Genomic DNA, 16635 nt, shown 5'->3' with positions numbered 1-16635 from the left:
TCTGGATTGTTTCCATGTCTTTGCTATTATAGATTGTGCTGCAGTAAATACAGGATAACAGACCCCCTTCTCCTATGTAGTTTTCATTTCTTTGGGGTGTATTCTTAGGGGAAAGATAGCTGGGTCATATGGCAGGTTTATTTGAAGTTCTCTAAGCATGCTCCATACTGACTTCCACAGTGGTTGTACTAGCCTGCACTCCCACCAGCAGTGAAGGAGAGGAATCTCTCATTCAGTGATTCAGTCCCAGGTGCCTGTAATGTCTCCCATGTGGGTGTCACAGACCCAGGAAGTTGAACCAGGTCTTAAATTTGTGTTCCTCATAGCCATATTCCCTTGCCTCTCATCCAACTGAAACATCCATCAACAAGCTATGACGTGCTCTCAGGATCCAGATTAGCTGGAAACCGGAATCCAAAGTGGAATTCAGGTCCCCAAACAAGGGTTGCAGGTGTTTCAAACAACGTCCAAATCACTTAGCCAAATGTCTTCCTCTGAGTAGTCAGAGGGTTTTTTTTTAAATGAAAGATTTATTTTATTTTTTTATTTTATTGGAAAAGCAGATATACAGAGAGGAGATACAGAGAAAGAGCTTCCGTGTAGTGTTTCAGTCCCCAAGTGTCAGCTGAGCCGATCAGAAACCAGGAACCAGGAGCTTCTTCTGGGTGTGGGGTCCCAAGGTTTCAGATCATCCTCTACTGCTTTCCCAGGCCATAAGCAGGGAGCTGGATGGGAAGTGGTGCAGCTGGCATATGAGGCGGTGCCCATATAGGATCCTGACAGTTACAAGGCAATCACTAAGCTATCATACCAGGCCCGGAGATTTAAAAGAAGTGTCAGCTACAATTTCCTAATGCTTGAGCTGGAAATTGGGGCAAGGCCACTTTTTCATATGCTGTTGATCAGGTTTATGATGTCATCTGAGACGCAAGGAAAGAGGACAAGGACCTCCCCTCTCAATGAAATGCAAGGGTCAGGAAATTTGTGATCATCTTTATTGCAAGGGTCAGGCTGCATTTGAACAGAGCAAGCGATGCTGGAATGCAATCAGACTCAAAGAGAGGGTCCTTCGCAGCCACAGATAGCATGGCTTGGACAACACCTTCCAAAGAGAGGGTCCTTCGCAGCCACAGACAGCATGGCTTGGACAACACCTTCCAAAGAGAGGGTCCTTCGCAGCCACAGACAGCATGGCTTGGACAACACCTTCCAAAGAGAGGGTCCTTCGCAGCCACAGACAGCATGGCTTGGACAACACCTTCCAAAGAGAGGGTCCTTCGCAGCCACAGACAGCATGGCTTGGACAACACCTTCCAAAGAGAGGGTCCTTCGCAGCCACAGACAGCATGGCTTGGACAACACCTTCCAAAGAGGCAGCAGAAGCAGCCTGAGTTCGGATTTGGACCTTAGCATCTGGAGACACACTCTTCCCCCTCAAGTCAGAGTTCCCAATTGGTTTCAAAGCCTGAGTGATTAAGCTTACGTCTAGCCTTGCCTTATGACTCAAGTGGATGTGGTATGACTGTCTCCAGCACAGGTCTCAGTACAAAAGGGCACAACTGTGACCTGTGGGAGGCATGGGCCCTGGATGATAAATCTATTCTGAGGGACATGCCCAAATATTGATCTGTTTCAGCGTTCTTCTGTATCACCACGGCTGTGGGTGAAAAGTTCACTTTCAGCTGGAATTCCTTCTGCTCTCCACTAAGTGAAATCATTAACTGAGCTTCCTCATAGTCTCAAAGCAAATACACACAGGTTCTGAAACAGACAAAGCTTGCAATCCACACAGTGAATTTCAAATACGAAGAAACTTTAAGATTGCACTGATATTTTCTAATATCTATGAGTTGACTTTATGTAACTGTATGCCTTTCTGCCTTTGTGATTCCCCCAGTTGCTCTCCTAAATTATTTTTTCCCATTTGCTTTAACAAATTCAGAAGCACATTAGAAAATAAGAACAAAACTAAAAACACAGCAACTTAAATTTGGAAAATATTGGTGTCAAAAGCAACTGGCTTAAAAAAGTATTATGTCAGTTAACTTTTGTGGGGGTGAATTTTGTTTTTTACTTCTTTATTAAAAAATTTTTATTGGAAATTCAGAGTTACAAACAGAAGGAGATACAGAGAAATATCTTTAGTCCTTTGGTTCACTGCCCACGTGGCCACACTGGCTGGAGCTGAGCCAATCTGGAAGCAGGGGTCAGAAGCCTCCCTGGGGTCTCCCATGATGGTGCAGAGTCCCAAGACTTTGGACCATCCTCGACTGCTTTCTCAGACCACAAGCAGGGAGCTGGAGGGAAGTTCAGCCACTGGGACATGAACTGGGGCCCATATAGCATCTTGGTGCTTGCAAAGTGAATATTTAGCCACTAGGCTATCGTGTGCCAGGGTGGGGATGACTTTTAGCTTTCATGCTACTTACTTTTTCTTTTAACATATCAAGATTCCTCAGAAAGTTTATGGACAATGCATATTAGTATAAACCATGCACGAATTTCAAAGCTTTCTGCAATAAAACCAACTTATATTTTGATTTCATTTTCACACAAATTCTTGAAGAAGCATGGTACTTACTGAGCCATTGTATGTTAGCTACTGGGGACATGTCAACGGAACAGAGTTCATAAGAAAAGGAAGGGCAGGAAGGGCATTGTGTACTTTAACTCTCATGACATTTGTGGGAAGCAAGCTCTCTAACAACTTGCCTTTTTACTGAAGCAGACTGAGGCAGACAGAGGTTAAGTAGCTTGCCAAGAGCTCACAATTAGTAGCAAGACATAGCATTTGGTCACAACTTGTCCCTGGTTATAAAAAATAAATTTGTGCTTAAAAAAGATTTATTTTTCATTTTTATTAAAAAGGCAGATCACATTTACGGAAAGAAAGAGGGACAGAAAGATCATCCATCCACTGGTTCACTCCCCAAATGGCTTCAACAGCTGGAGCTGAGCCAATCCAAAGTCAGGAGCCAGGAGCTTATTACAGGTCTCCAACACAGGTGTAGCATTCCAAGTCTTTGGGCCATCCTTCTTTCCCAGGCCACAAGCAGGGGAATGGATGGGAAGTGGAGCAGCTGGGACACGAAATGGCGCCTATTTGCGATCCTGGCACTTGCAAGGTGAGATTTTAACCACTGAGCCATTGCACCAGGTCCTAAATTTATGCTCTTCTTCACTATATTCCCTAGCTTCTCATGGGTCAGAATCATCCAATAACAAACTATGGCCTGTTCTGAGGATAGAAAAAGCCACGAAAGCATACACATAACGTGGTTAGTGGTGGTATTTAGCAGGACAGCGAAGCATCCCTGGGACAACACTTAGGGGCATTTTTTAAAACAATGAAGAATAAAACCCTATTACATTTCTATTATACAGGTTGCATTTATTATAAGTTTGTTACATGCAAGGTATGGCTTTAATGCTTTTAATTATTAATTGGCTTCATTTTCTTCTTTTAAAAGATTTTATTTTTGTTGGACAGTCAGATATACAGAGAGGAGGAGAGACAAAGAAAAAGGTTTTCCATTTGTGGAGTCACTCCCCAAGTGGCCGCAAGGGCCGGAGCCAAGTCAATCCGAAGCCAGAAAACTCTTCCAGGTATCCCACGCAGATGCAGGGTCCCAAGGCCTTGGGCTGTCCTTGAATGTTTTCCTGGGCCACAAGCAGAGAGTTGTAAGGGAAGCGGGGCCACCAGTATTAGAGCTGGCACCCATATGGGATTCCGGTGCATGCGAGGCAAGGACTCCTAGTGGAGAGTCCAAAAGCCAAGTTTGAACAATGGACATCACTTACATGAAATCAAATGATCCACCCCAGGTCACACAAGTCAGCTGTGATAAGCTTCTTTCCTTTTGTACATTTTCAGGGTTGAATCCCAATTTCAAAAAGTTTTCAGCTGGTAACAACTACTGTGATTAAACCTAGAGAGTAGTGGAAGGATCCAGAAGGTTATTTTAACGCTTTATAGTATTCATGATAGCATGAGGCATACACTTCAGCTGCCTAATAGTTTACTTTTAATAATGAGGCTGGAGGGGCTACAGAGAGTGAGAGAGTCAGTCCAGTCTGAAGTGGTCCAAATAGGCCATCACCTGCTATTTTTCAGGCTCTGCATAAACAGAAAGCCAGTACCAGAAGCAGAGCTGGGACTCCAGCTGAGGGCACTCTGAGCTGTGAGAGCATCTTATGGATGCCTTAACTGCTGAGCCCAATGCCCGCCTCGATTCTGGTTTCTCATGGACAGTAGCATAGCCCTGATTATACATATATGTAGCAAATCTTCAAGTAAAGCTGTGGATCAGGGCAAGTCAGATTTTAACGAGCATGGTAGTCATCTGAAGTCTTGTTAAAATGCAGATTCTGGTTTAGAAGGTTTTCTATTTTGCCAAGGTGATTCCGGTGGCCCCGAGACTCTCCTGTGAGTTTTAAGTGTCTGTGAGTGTATTCACTGTGAACCTATTGGAGCCCTGCCTTGGATGTGGACTTCCTACTGGAACTGCTCCTATGGCTGCTTCAGACATGCCCTCTACTCTAACAAACCTTTGTTCTTGACGCATTCGTGACCCACATGGGAGTTTCAGAAGCCCTGAGACAGGATGAGATTCCATGCCACTCCAATTTACCAGTCTCCGCACGCTTGAGGTGGTAGTTCTAAAGATGTGAGCCGTGCTGACGTCCACTTGGGAGGGCAGCACTCCTCAGCAGGTCCCTTCCCTCTTACTCACCCCTCTGCATTCCAGAGCTGTGATTCCAGCCCTTCTCGCATTCCCCAACACTTCCTCCTAGCCCCACTCCTTTACACCCTGTAATCTCTCCTCCCACTTGCTGGGATGGAAGCCCACTTTTGTTCACTTTCCTTTCAGTGTTCTATTTTAATGTCAATTCATTTCTCTTCAATGCGTATTTTTTTCTTGGTTGTCATTCCTTTCTTTTATCTGTCCCTGTTGGAAGGTCAAGTCCCTCACTTGACTCTTGTTTTCTTCTTCTGAGGACACATCCCAGTTATGGTCATTGTCTTCTATAGAGTTAATATCCCCCCTTCTTCACTTCCTCTTTCTCATCTCACATTCTCCATCCTCACTTACCTTTTTCTAAATTTTTTGAGGAAATGAAAAAAATATGCATTAGGTAGAGAGAACTAGAGAATAAACTTCCTTCAACCAACTTCAAGAATTACAAAAAGTGTCCTTTTGAACACTTACTTGGAAACATCTATCCCTCAACTACCACCAACTTCCTGGTTTTCTGCTGAGGCCAAGCCCTCTCTTCAGTTCCTGCCCCGTCTTGTTGCTCATCAGTTGCCACGAAGCCCCTATCCCACCCTCCCTGGAATGCTCATCAGCACCGTCACACATCACTGAATCAGGTGGGTGTTTCTGGGCTTCTTTCCTCTTTGACTTCTGCAGCATTCCATTGTGTCTGGGATGTTCACTTCTGAACAGCTGTGATTAAGTTGGCTCTCTGTGAAAAGCCAACACTCTGACGCTTACGGCCCCCCAGTCCTTCCTGGACCTTCAAGGTGTATTGGTTTTTCAAACTTATCTCCAATTGAAATCCTTTAACCTTACTTCTATTCCAGAAATAGAGTTTGGCCGCTCCCTAAAAATGGTGACTCTATGTCCACGAAAGGCAAAGTCCTGCGTTGTACGTCACATGTTGCCTTCACTTAATCAAAGTACCATAAAATATGAGCTGATAATGAAATGATGATGATGATGATGATTGCCACTTATAGGACTATAAGTCCAGCCAGGATAAGCACATTTTTTCCATTTCTTAAACTCTTAGTTTTGATCAACTTTTGTTGCCCATTTGTCTGACCACCTGGGCTTCCATTGCTGGCATTTCCATGCACTTGTGATTATCAAGTAATTCTGAATTTATTTTTTTTAAATCCATGTTGATGCTTTGGCGTATTCATTCATCTCTTGTTTACAAATGAGTTGAGAACTGTTCGGGCATACACATGTCATGGGCAGGATGGAGTTAGAGGGGGAGCCTACAAGAAGACTGGAGAAAAGAAAGAAGAGGGTTCCCTTCTTGGCTCAGGCATAATATTCTTCTCCACTGCTAGAGAAAGCTAGCACTTGAAACACACATTATATGGGACACTTCCTTACAGTCTAGGCAAGTACATTTTGGACAGATGTGTCACATGGCAAAGTTTATCCAAATTCTTCCCATGATTTGTATAAACTGGTGGAGAGGCCTCAAGTGGGTATAATCTGGGTTACCATGTCCCATGAAGCCTCCTGCCTGGGTGTAAGCCATCTCTAGTGTTTGCTCACTGTGAATTCAGCCTCTGGTGCCTTCATAACTTCCCTGTCAACCTTGTGGTTCATCCTCCCTCTGTGGACAAGCAAAGCAGGAAGACACGAAGTTTCCTTGGGGTTTACTGCTTGAGAGAGCCTGTGTTTTGCATTTTCTGCTTTGCTCTTGTGAACACACGGGGTACCACTGCAGGGGCAGCTGCCTCCTCAGAGGAGGTGGCCTTGCGTGTCTGTCTTCTGTCCCTTTGAGAATCCTCGCTGGACTTCTCCTGCACCTAGGTGCTGCGTCTGCTCCCTGACACCTGTGCACCTTGAGACAATCTTTAACCTTTCTGGACCTAAGGCACTTCACCTAAGCAATGGAATAATTAGCTCTTTGGTGTTAGCCAATTGTTAATCAATTACAACATAGATTTTATCTGCTTGGTTTACAAAAATCCAGGTGTTGGCATCAATTAGAATGAGCATAGATGCTTTTTAACTGAAAAATTTTATTGGAGGATTTTTGACTAAGTAAAACATCAGTATGACCTATTGAGATCCTGCATCATGACATCCTGTCATTTGCACATAGCTACCTTTCAGTTTTCAACGTGTGTTTGTATCATCATGTTATACAACGCCCTGCAAAGTGGGTGTGCCAGCTAGGAGGACAGCCAAGTTTTTACAGATAGAGAAACAGAGGCAGGAGAAGTCTAGACAGTTGCTAGAATGTGCACATCCAGAAAAGAACAAAAGCTAAGTCAAAGGACCATGATCTGCTGTATAGGCTAGTGCTGCAGCTGCTGGCATGCAGGGAGAACCAGGATGACCGAGGCATGGTCCCTGCTCTACTGGCCAGCCCGTGGACGAGTCTCCTGCTCACACAACCTACTGCTTCTCCACCACTCCCTCAGGATGTGGGAGAGATACAGAACAAGGAGACCTTATCATCCCTGTGTGCTTCAGTGGTGCTTTTGTCGAGAGGGTATTGTCTAACAATGGGATGAGGGGGTGTTGCCTTTTTTTCTGTGCCAGCTAGTGGCTTCTGTGGATTAAAACCCTTTCAGAATCAGTGGCTTAAGCAAAGCAGAGCAAGTCAGAAATGATACTGAAGCCCCAAATAGCTTGTGGAGTGGGTGCGGACAGAGACTCAACAGTTGGCCAAGGGAGCTACTGGTCGAGGGAGCTGATGATGGCTATGGTGAAGGAGAGGATAATGCAGCAAAGAGTATTTTATGTTCTGGAATCAGAGATTGATAGTACTGGAGAGTCAGTGAGGACAAACTGGAGATACTGCATCACAGAAGAGATAGCAGAGTTCCCAGTGAGATAGTGCCCAAGGCCACAGGACCGCAGATCTTGAACTCTAGCCATTTGAATTCCATGACTATTTCTCTCAAGGGTCACAGTGTACCATGTTCCATAATCTTTTCCTGACTCAGAATTTTACAATCATCAAAAACTTGAAAACTATTTGAAACAACTATGTTGTCTTGGACCTCAATAGGAATACATATCTAGGGAAAAAAATGCTTGAGTTATTCAGGTTACAATGAAACAATGAATCCACACCTAAAATACACTTTTGTGAAAGAAAGCACAAAATATTAGGTTACATGTATCACACGTATTTTGCACACAATTTTGGAAGGCATTTACTTGTAGTTTTTCTCTGATAAGTCTCTCCCTGCTTCCACACACATATGCCACCCGCATACATGCTTCATTAAATCTTCACTTAGAATTTAAACATCACACAGTCTTCTACCATCCCTTTTTTCTGACATTTGTTACTTTACATGTGACTTACTCTAAGGACACAGGAGCATTCTTAGGTCTTTGAGAAAATGAAATGAAAAGATAAGCTTATCTTATCACCTAGAGATACAGGCTGGCTGACAGGTTGGTGAGGAGAAGGGGACTAATTGAGAATCACTGAGCACCCAGGTTGGGACTGTGTAGAAGGGAGCTCATGAGTATTATAAACCTGGTAGTATGTATTTCCATGAACTTTCTGACATACGTCTTACATTCTCTCATTTGCTGCTCTGATAAATATTTATTGAGTACCAGTTTTGTTCCCAAAGTACTAGGTATACAGTGGCAAGTAAAAATGGATCTGTTCCATGCTTTCATGGGGTGGGAGGTTTGAATGGGAGAGAATAAGCCAACACAAAGAAAATTAATAAAAACTGAGATAAAGTCTGAAAAAGAACACAACAGGATGGGAATATGGAGACTAATGAGGTGGGTGGGAAGGGGTGAGGGGAGGGCTGGCCTTGCCAGGACGCCCAGGGGCACTCACAATGAGACCTAAGAGTGAGAAGGGGCACCTCACTCCAGCCGGGGGTGAACAGTGTCTGCAGAGAGCCTGCCCCAGGAGCTGGAGCGTGATGAGTTAAGATAAAGTTGACACTTCTCATTCTCACCAGTGGGAACCCCAGCCCAGCTGGGGTGCCTCCTCAGCTCCCCAGCGAGGCCTGACCCCATCCTCAGTTCTTGAGTGTACCAACAGAGATTGCAGTTCCCCAGGGTGAGCTCACATTGCCCCCACAGATTCTGCCATCAGACCCACTTCTCTCCCTGTTGTTCTCCCCTCCAAACCACTTTTGTGTCGGTCCCCATACACATGTCATGGACTAATCAATGGAAGTCTCTCAGCTATAATTCCTATCCAGGGCATAACACAGGTCATCTCCCACTGCCACCTGTACGATTCCATCATCCCCCTGTAAATCAAGGCCCTCTAACCATGAGGGTGCACCCCTGGGTGGCCTGAGGGTCTTCACCCAGCATCTTTGGTCCCCAGACCGCCCGGCTACAGGCACCCATGTAGGTCAAAAACCTAACCTCCAGGATGTGGTGGTCCTGGAGGCCTGCTGAGCTTCCCTCTCCCCAGAGGTCCAGTGTGCTCAGCTATATGTACCTGGGCACGTGGCCCAGCTACAGACACCCATGAGGGGCCCTCACTCTTGTGTCAGCAGAAGCAAAGAAGCTCAGCAATGTGGTAGTTAACACTGAAGTGCCATCCTCTGGGCGATGGCGTGGGCACCTGGGGGCTCTGGCGCCATAGCCTGCTGCTCCGAAGGATATCGCTCACTCAGGGGCAGCTCCCAGGCCACTCCACTCTTGCCAACACCCTCTATAGTCACAGCTCCCTTGCGTGACCTCACCAGCTCTCAGCTTAGTGGTGTGCTCTGTTGGTCTCTGTCACCTCTCCCACCTGAAATGGTCAGCTGTGGTTTGCTGCTCTGTTCTTAGGTCCCGCATCTGTGGTTGATAATAAACGACCTGACTTCTTCAACTCTTGGAATTCAAAGCCACGTCTGCTTACGACGATGAGCATAAAACCCCATTCTGAATCCCATTTTCTCTGGGAAACATTGGATTCTTTATTCTTATGAAAAGCGAAAGGGCCAGAAAATGGGGAAGACAGATGTTGACAGTGATGAGGGTGGAGGTGAGAAAGACCTGCATTTACGGGTGTCTATATGTGTCGTCCTTCCACAAAGACTACTTCCAGGTAAGCTGGTGTTCGTGTGCAAGACAGGTCACTCTTCTTGATGGAAGAATGTAAATCTTTTGCAATGAATATTGTAGCTCAGATTGGGTTTTAAAGTCAGTTAAGTAAGCCCTGGTGCATAACGGAAGCATCTGACCCTTGCAGGTAGTCAAAAAATAATAACAGACAGAGCTAAGATTTCTCTGTATAAAATACTCTGTTTCTAGGCCATTCCGTGTCTGTTGTCATTTAGCCAGGAAAGACTTTGTAAGTGATTATGACAAGCTCACACCACAGTTTCAAAAACAATAGCAGCATCAATATTAAATTTAAGAAGTATCCATACACATTTTGTTTCACACATGATAATGTGCCATTAGAAGATGAGGAACTCAATCTAAAACAGCAATCTCACAATTTCTTTTAATCAAAATAAAATTGAAAATAGTGGGATATGTCTCAATAATGATAAATGTTGCTTTGCAGTTGTTTGAGTTTGATAAAGTATATGTGTGGGTGTATATAAATTTTTAAAAAGTTTATTTTTATTGGAAAAATTTACAGATTTACAGAGAAGGAGAGACAGAAAGATCTTCCATCCACTGTTCACTCTCCAAGTGGCCGCAATGGCAGAAATTGTGCTAATCCTAAACCGATAGCCAGGAGCTTTTTCTGGGTCTTCCACGTGGGTACAGGGTCCCAACGATTTGAGCCATCCTCCACTGCTTTGCCAGGCTACAAGCATGGAGCTGGAAGGGAAGTGGAGCAACCAGGACATGAACCAGTGCCCATACGGGAGCCCGGAGCATGCAAGGCAAGGACTTAAGCCACTAGACTACTGCACCAGGCCCATGGGTGGTTTTTTATGGCACACTTTTCCCTGAGTACAGTGCACTTCTTACTAAGGATTCTGGTAGTGGAAGAAAATTCGAAAAAACTGTTCTAGATAATTGAATGAGTACATTACAGTCTAGGCCTCTTCATTGCCCTGTGCAAGTCAAAATACCGGATGTCTACCCAAAATGAGCTTGGTTCTGTAGTAACTTACATTACATAAGAGCATAGCTAGTTTTAAATTTTCAAACTTCATTTTCACTGATCCAAGCATGAATTCAAATTTCTTTTCCAGAAAAAGATTTAACAAAGGTTATAGACACTTGAACCAGAGAAAGCATGACAAAAATCCTCCAAAGGGAAAAGCAGATTCAGAAAGCAAAAGGTAGTCTGTGTTGTGTTCACATGCTCTACAAGTCGAAGATCAATGAGAGGAAAAAGCAGCCCTTGACCTCCAGCACCGATTTGACGTTCGCTAGGACTTCCATATTGTTTTAAGCTGCTCCATTGCTCATGCCCAGGTCGTTTTACTTTCTTGTTGGAAACAAAGAACCCCACAGAATATCTGTGTTAAAAGAGGTCACATTCAGATCATGATAAAGTAAGGCAAAAACAAGGTTACTGCGCAACGCAAAATACCGGTCATTCCTCTCTCTTGCAGAACAAGTGACTTTAATTTTTTTGCCAGTGGTAGCTGTAATCTCTCCCGTCTGTCATGATACAGTCATGGAATTGCCTCCACTGTTTGACACCTTAGAGTCTGCAGCTCGCCCTCCTTCTTTAGCCCAGTCATTGACCCCCAAGCGAAGCCCAAGTTCACCAGGTTCTTTTCTTCCTCTTCCTTTGTTTTCAATGTGCAAAGTGAGATTTATTTAAGAGAGAGGCAGAGAAAGAGGAAGAGAGAGAGAGGCAGATCTCCTGCCACAGTGATAGGAGGGCGTTCCAAGGGAGGAAAAGATCCAAGAAAACGGGTATACCAGGTTCTTTCCAGCGATCTCTCACAAAGGTGCCACACGGTTCCACAGGATGTGTCTGTTTACCGACTGTGTACAAAACTCAACTTGTGAAACCATGGGATTCCAAGCGGTCTTTGGAGAACATTACGAACCATAAAGCCATCTGTGTGTCAGTGCTGGCTCTCGCATGAGACAAAGATGCCCTCGCAACTACGTGCGCCTTGCCTCCCTCAGGGGTTTTTTGTTTGTTTGTTTGTTTGTTTGTTTCCAGTGTGTTCACCTGAGGAGTGTTGTGGGAGAGGGCAGTGTAAGGTGCCGGCACTATGCGGCTGTCCTGCAGCAGTATGTTTAGAGTGAAAACAAGTCAACCCTGACAGCTAAAGAGTGCTCAGAGTATATTTAGGTGTGGTCGTGCGTTTCACACGATTCTCTTAGACAAAGAACATCTTAGTTATATCAATAGGTTCCTTTTTATGATAATGTAGTTGCAAAATAAACTTATGAGTTTTTGTTTCAATTTAAATTTTGTATTAACATGTAACCTTCATTATTTTGGACATTTTTAAAAGTTCTTATCTTTTGGGGACTGAAGTGTTGGCCATTGCGGGATAATCCTTTACCTGTAGTGCCAGCATTGCATATGGGCAGGGGTTCGTGTCCTGGTGTCCTGCCTGCTCTACTTCCAATCCAGCTATCTGCTGATGACCTAGGAAAGCAGCGGAGGACGGCTCAAGTGCTTGACACCTGCATGGGAGACCCAGAAGAAGCTCGTGACTCTTGGCTTTGGATCAGCTCAGTTGTGGTTATTGCAGACATTGAGGCTTGACCTTGCAGATGGAAGATCTTTCTGTCTCTCCTTCTCTGCCTATAAAATCTGCTTTTTAAATGCAAATAAATAAATCTTTTTAAAAGTACTTATATTTTGGAGGTGGATGCTAACAGATGTGGGTAAAATCACATGCTCTGTGGGCCTCGCTGTGGAACCATCCAGTGAAGGGGAGAAAGGGAGGGCCACACAGTGGGCAAGGCTGGGCACGGCTGATGTCAGCTGAAGCTGCGGATGGGCACGCACAGATTTATTCTCATGTTTTCTCCACCGTTAAATTCTTCCATGAAAGGAAAGTGTGGGTAAAAAGATTCCTGGAGTTCAGCTGCTCATCTATTATTCTAGTTTAGGGAGCAGCAAAGCCAAGCCAGGCAATTTCAGGTATGCCAAAAAAAATCAGGGCGTTGGAATTCAGTGAAGGATTTCAGGGTTTTGTGTGGGTGTGAATGAGGCAGGACGGGTTTTTCAAAATGGTATTCAAGAGCATCAGGGAGTTTGGGAGTTTTAAGGCCAAATGGACATTCCAGCTGCAAAGTGAGTCTGAAGAGATTACGCAGCCAGGCTTGAGGAAACTAGGGAGGAATCAGAGCTGCAGGAACGTGGCACGGGGATCCAGAATGGTGGATGGGAGGTGAAGCTGGGAACACTTCATCAATAGAGCCTGGCATGCCCGAGGTCACCTCTCCTGCCACTTAGTTTGTATGCCAGAGTCTTTATTTTTTAAAAAGACTTAGTTATTTTATTGGGAAAGACAGAGGTGGAGAGCCAGAGAGAGATCCTCTGTCAATTCACTCCCTAAATGGCTATAACGACTAGACCGAGATGATCCGGAACTGGGAACCAGTAGCTTTTTCTGGATCTCTCATGCTGGAGCAGGGACCCAAATATTTGCACCATCCTTCACTGCTTTCCCAGTCTATAGGCAAGGAGATGGACAGAAAGTAGAACATCCAGGACACTAACCTGTACCCATATAGGATGCCAGTACTGGCAGGCGAGGGATTAGTCCGTTATGCCATTCTGCCAGCCACAAAATTTCTTTCTTTTTAAAGTGGAATTGACCTTCCTACAGCATGAAATGAGTCTGGAGAAGAGACACAATTCATTCATTACAAGAAGATCATGAGCGTCTGGTGTGTCTCAGGTAGAGATCTGTATACTGGACTGTAAAAGGCCGGGAGGCCAGTAAGGAAGATAGACAATTTCACAAAGTCACACATTCAGGTAAGTGACCTAAAGAAGTACAAGGATCTATTGAGGCATGTGAATGATTCAAGTTGGATAGATGCCTGAGTAAGTGCAATCCCTGAGTATGGGAGATCGCCTCTGGATCTCTGCCTGTTTAGCCTGTGTGGAAGGTCACAGGTACGTGGCACACCATGTCCCCTGGGAAATCCCCTGTCTTCAACCTGGCCTGTTCACTGGGCTTGCAGCGAAAGTGGTAGGCTACACCTCTTCTCTATTCTTGGATGAGCTGTGCTGGAACTTCCTTGATAAGCACCTCTAAGAAGTCAAATGCAATCCGCAAGTCACACAGTGAATGTGACCCGAGGCATAGCTTCCAGCCTGAGTGCGGAATGTGACCTGTGACTTGGTTGGAAGTTCCAGAAAGATAGACATACCTTCTGGCCAGTTATGGAGTCATTGTTGGGTGGGAGGACTGTTGGGGACTGCCCTCTATCTTCCCCTTTTGTAGTCTGTATAAGTTGTGCTTGCTTTACAATAAATAGACATGCTTGGTCAGATTATTCCCAGTGTTCCTTACGGCCAAAGAACACCGTTGCCTCACCTCTGGAGTGGTCTCAGGGGTCTGCTGGCAGGAAAACCCCTTGAGACCTGGGGAGCTATGATGGTGGAAATAGAAGGAAAGAGGACAGAACAAGGAGATGGGAGACAAAACTTTGAATGATCAAAACCCTGGCTTTTACTGAGCGGCCAGAAAAAGGAGTTGCAAAGTGACAGGTTTACAAGAAAGATGCCACTCATGAGTCAAATGTGTCCCCAGGTGACAGAAGCCCTTTTAACCAACCAGAAAATGTGAACTAATGCATGAACTTTTAGAGTTTAGAACTCAAAAACCCAGAAGCAAAGAAAGCAAGGAACTCAATAGATTTCCATCTTCAGTCTTCCTTTTGTGTACTCAAGAGGGGACTTCAAAGAACTCATGGAAAAAGGAATTCAAATGTAAACTTGGTGCAAAAGTTTTCAAAAACCAAGCATACAAAGAGTTATAAAAAATTGATAAAATGTGTATTATAAAAAATCTATAGGTGGATTTCAATTATTTTATGTCAAAAATAAACTTATCTTTTCATTTGGTTTTCCAGAAACCCTTTGAAGTACCTTCCTGTGTGCCAACAGAGTCTGGTCTCCCTCCTGCATGAATCTGGGCTGGATTGGGGCTGCTTTGCTATGATGAGACTATGGCAGGAGGGATTTGATCATTTCCAACATCATTGGCAATTGCTGCTTCCTTTCTTACCGTACTTTCATCTCCCTTGTCAGAATCCAGACTAGTGGTCAGCATTACCATGTAGCAAGTTAAGCTGTCTTTTGCAATGCCAGCATCCCGTAGCAGAGTACTGGTTTGAGTCCCAACTGCTCCACTTCTAATCCAGCTCCCTGCTAAAGCACCCAGGAAAACAATTTACGATGGTCCAAGACCTTGAGCCCCTGCCAACCATTTGAGGGCATCCAAATGCAGCTCCAGGCTGCTACCTTTGGCCTGGCCCAGCTCTGGCCATTGTGGCCATTTGGGGAATAAACCAGCAGATGAAAAATCCTTTTCTTTCTCTCTGTCTCAATTTCTGTCACTCCTCCTTTCAAATAAATAAAACAAATGTAAAAGAATATTATTCCTCTAGAGAAATATGCCCCCTGGATGAGCATTGAGGCTCTAGAAAAGTCAGGGCATAGCCCAGACAGATCTTTGGGTGACTGACTGCCCACCATTGCACGAGAATCAGCCAGCCAGCTCCTCAGAGCCATCAGAGTTGAGAGAGTCAGTAATACATTGTTGTTTGAAGGTACTATGATTTTGGCAGTTGGTAGCCAGAAATCACCTTTAACTCCAGGTATCTGCAAAGATCATAGTGTGTGCACCATAAGTTTGCAAGGTGAATCTGATTTGAGCTGTCTGTAGGATGCAGCAAATCTCTTCCAGATGTACTGTGGCATTAACTAAGGAACAATAAGGAAAATTCAGTAGGATTGGGTAAGATACATTGTGCCCTCCCAATGGACCTGTGAGAATGACAGTAAGCAAGGGAGGAGATGCGTTAATGAGGTTTCATTATAAACCAGGGACAGTGCCATGCACTTGACAAGTGCTATTTCAGTTCAGTTTCCAAACACGATAGGACCGCCTCCATTTGAGAGATGAGAAAACTGCAGTTACAAAATTGCTGGATGGTAGAGTCTAGCTCTAATCCAAGCTATCTTGTCTTCAGTGTGTACCTCATCTGGAGGAATTCCAGAGGACGCCTCTGAAAGTCACTGCAAAGGTCTTATGATGCAGCGGCAGATTCTTAGCAATTGTCCCTTGGAGTATGACTTTAGTCTCTGCTGTTCACTTTTCCTTGCATAAGTGTGAGAAGAGGTGTCTTTGAAGATGGACGGGTTATGATAGTGGATGTTTTGCAGTTCACTTGTGCTCCCTTGGATAAGAGCCTGGTACTGGTTCCTCCTTGATCTCTTTGGAAATACACCTGGCATTCCGTATCACCCAGAGCAGAGCTGCAGGAGGTTCCAGCAGCTATTTGGAAGGAGACCAACAGTAGGTGGTGAAGAAGTCGGCAGAGAACAGAGTTGGCACATTCTTTCATACCTGGCAGGAGACTACATCTCATGAGCATCACTCCCAAACCTGGAAGTTTGTAGAGACAGCATTACCTAAGAGGTTTAGGACCAGCAGCTTATCCTGCAGGAGTGAACTGATAATGTTGCGGTAAATCAATTTTGCTGATGAATTACTTCCATATAATAAAATGTGCCCTTATTCTGATTTAAGTGTATATTTTGATTGAGTTAATACAAAGATGTATGAGGGCTCTTCAAAAAGTTCATGGGCATTGTAGATCGGGACTTAATCTGCTTCTATGACACTAGCGTCCCTTATTAGAGGGGTGTTCAAGGCCTGGCTACTCCTCTTCTAACTAATGTGCCTGGCTCCTTTGTTCAGACGTGGATACTGAGGCTTTTTAGAGAGAGAAGCAGTAGGTAGATCTCTCTCTCTCTCTCTCTCTGAGCTGTTCCTCC

Source organism: Ochotona princeps, chromosome 3 (genome assembly GCF_030435755.1).
Source record: "Ochotona princeps isolate mOchPri1 chromosome 3, mOchPri1.hap1, whole genome shotgun sequence".
Taxonomy (NCBI): Eukaryota; Metazoa; Chordata; class Mammalia; order Lagomorpha; family Ochotonidae; genus Ochotona; species Ochotona princeps.
Note: the sequence above shows the minus strand (reverse complement) of the source record.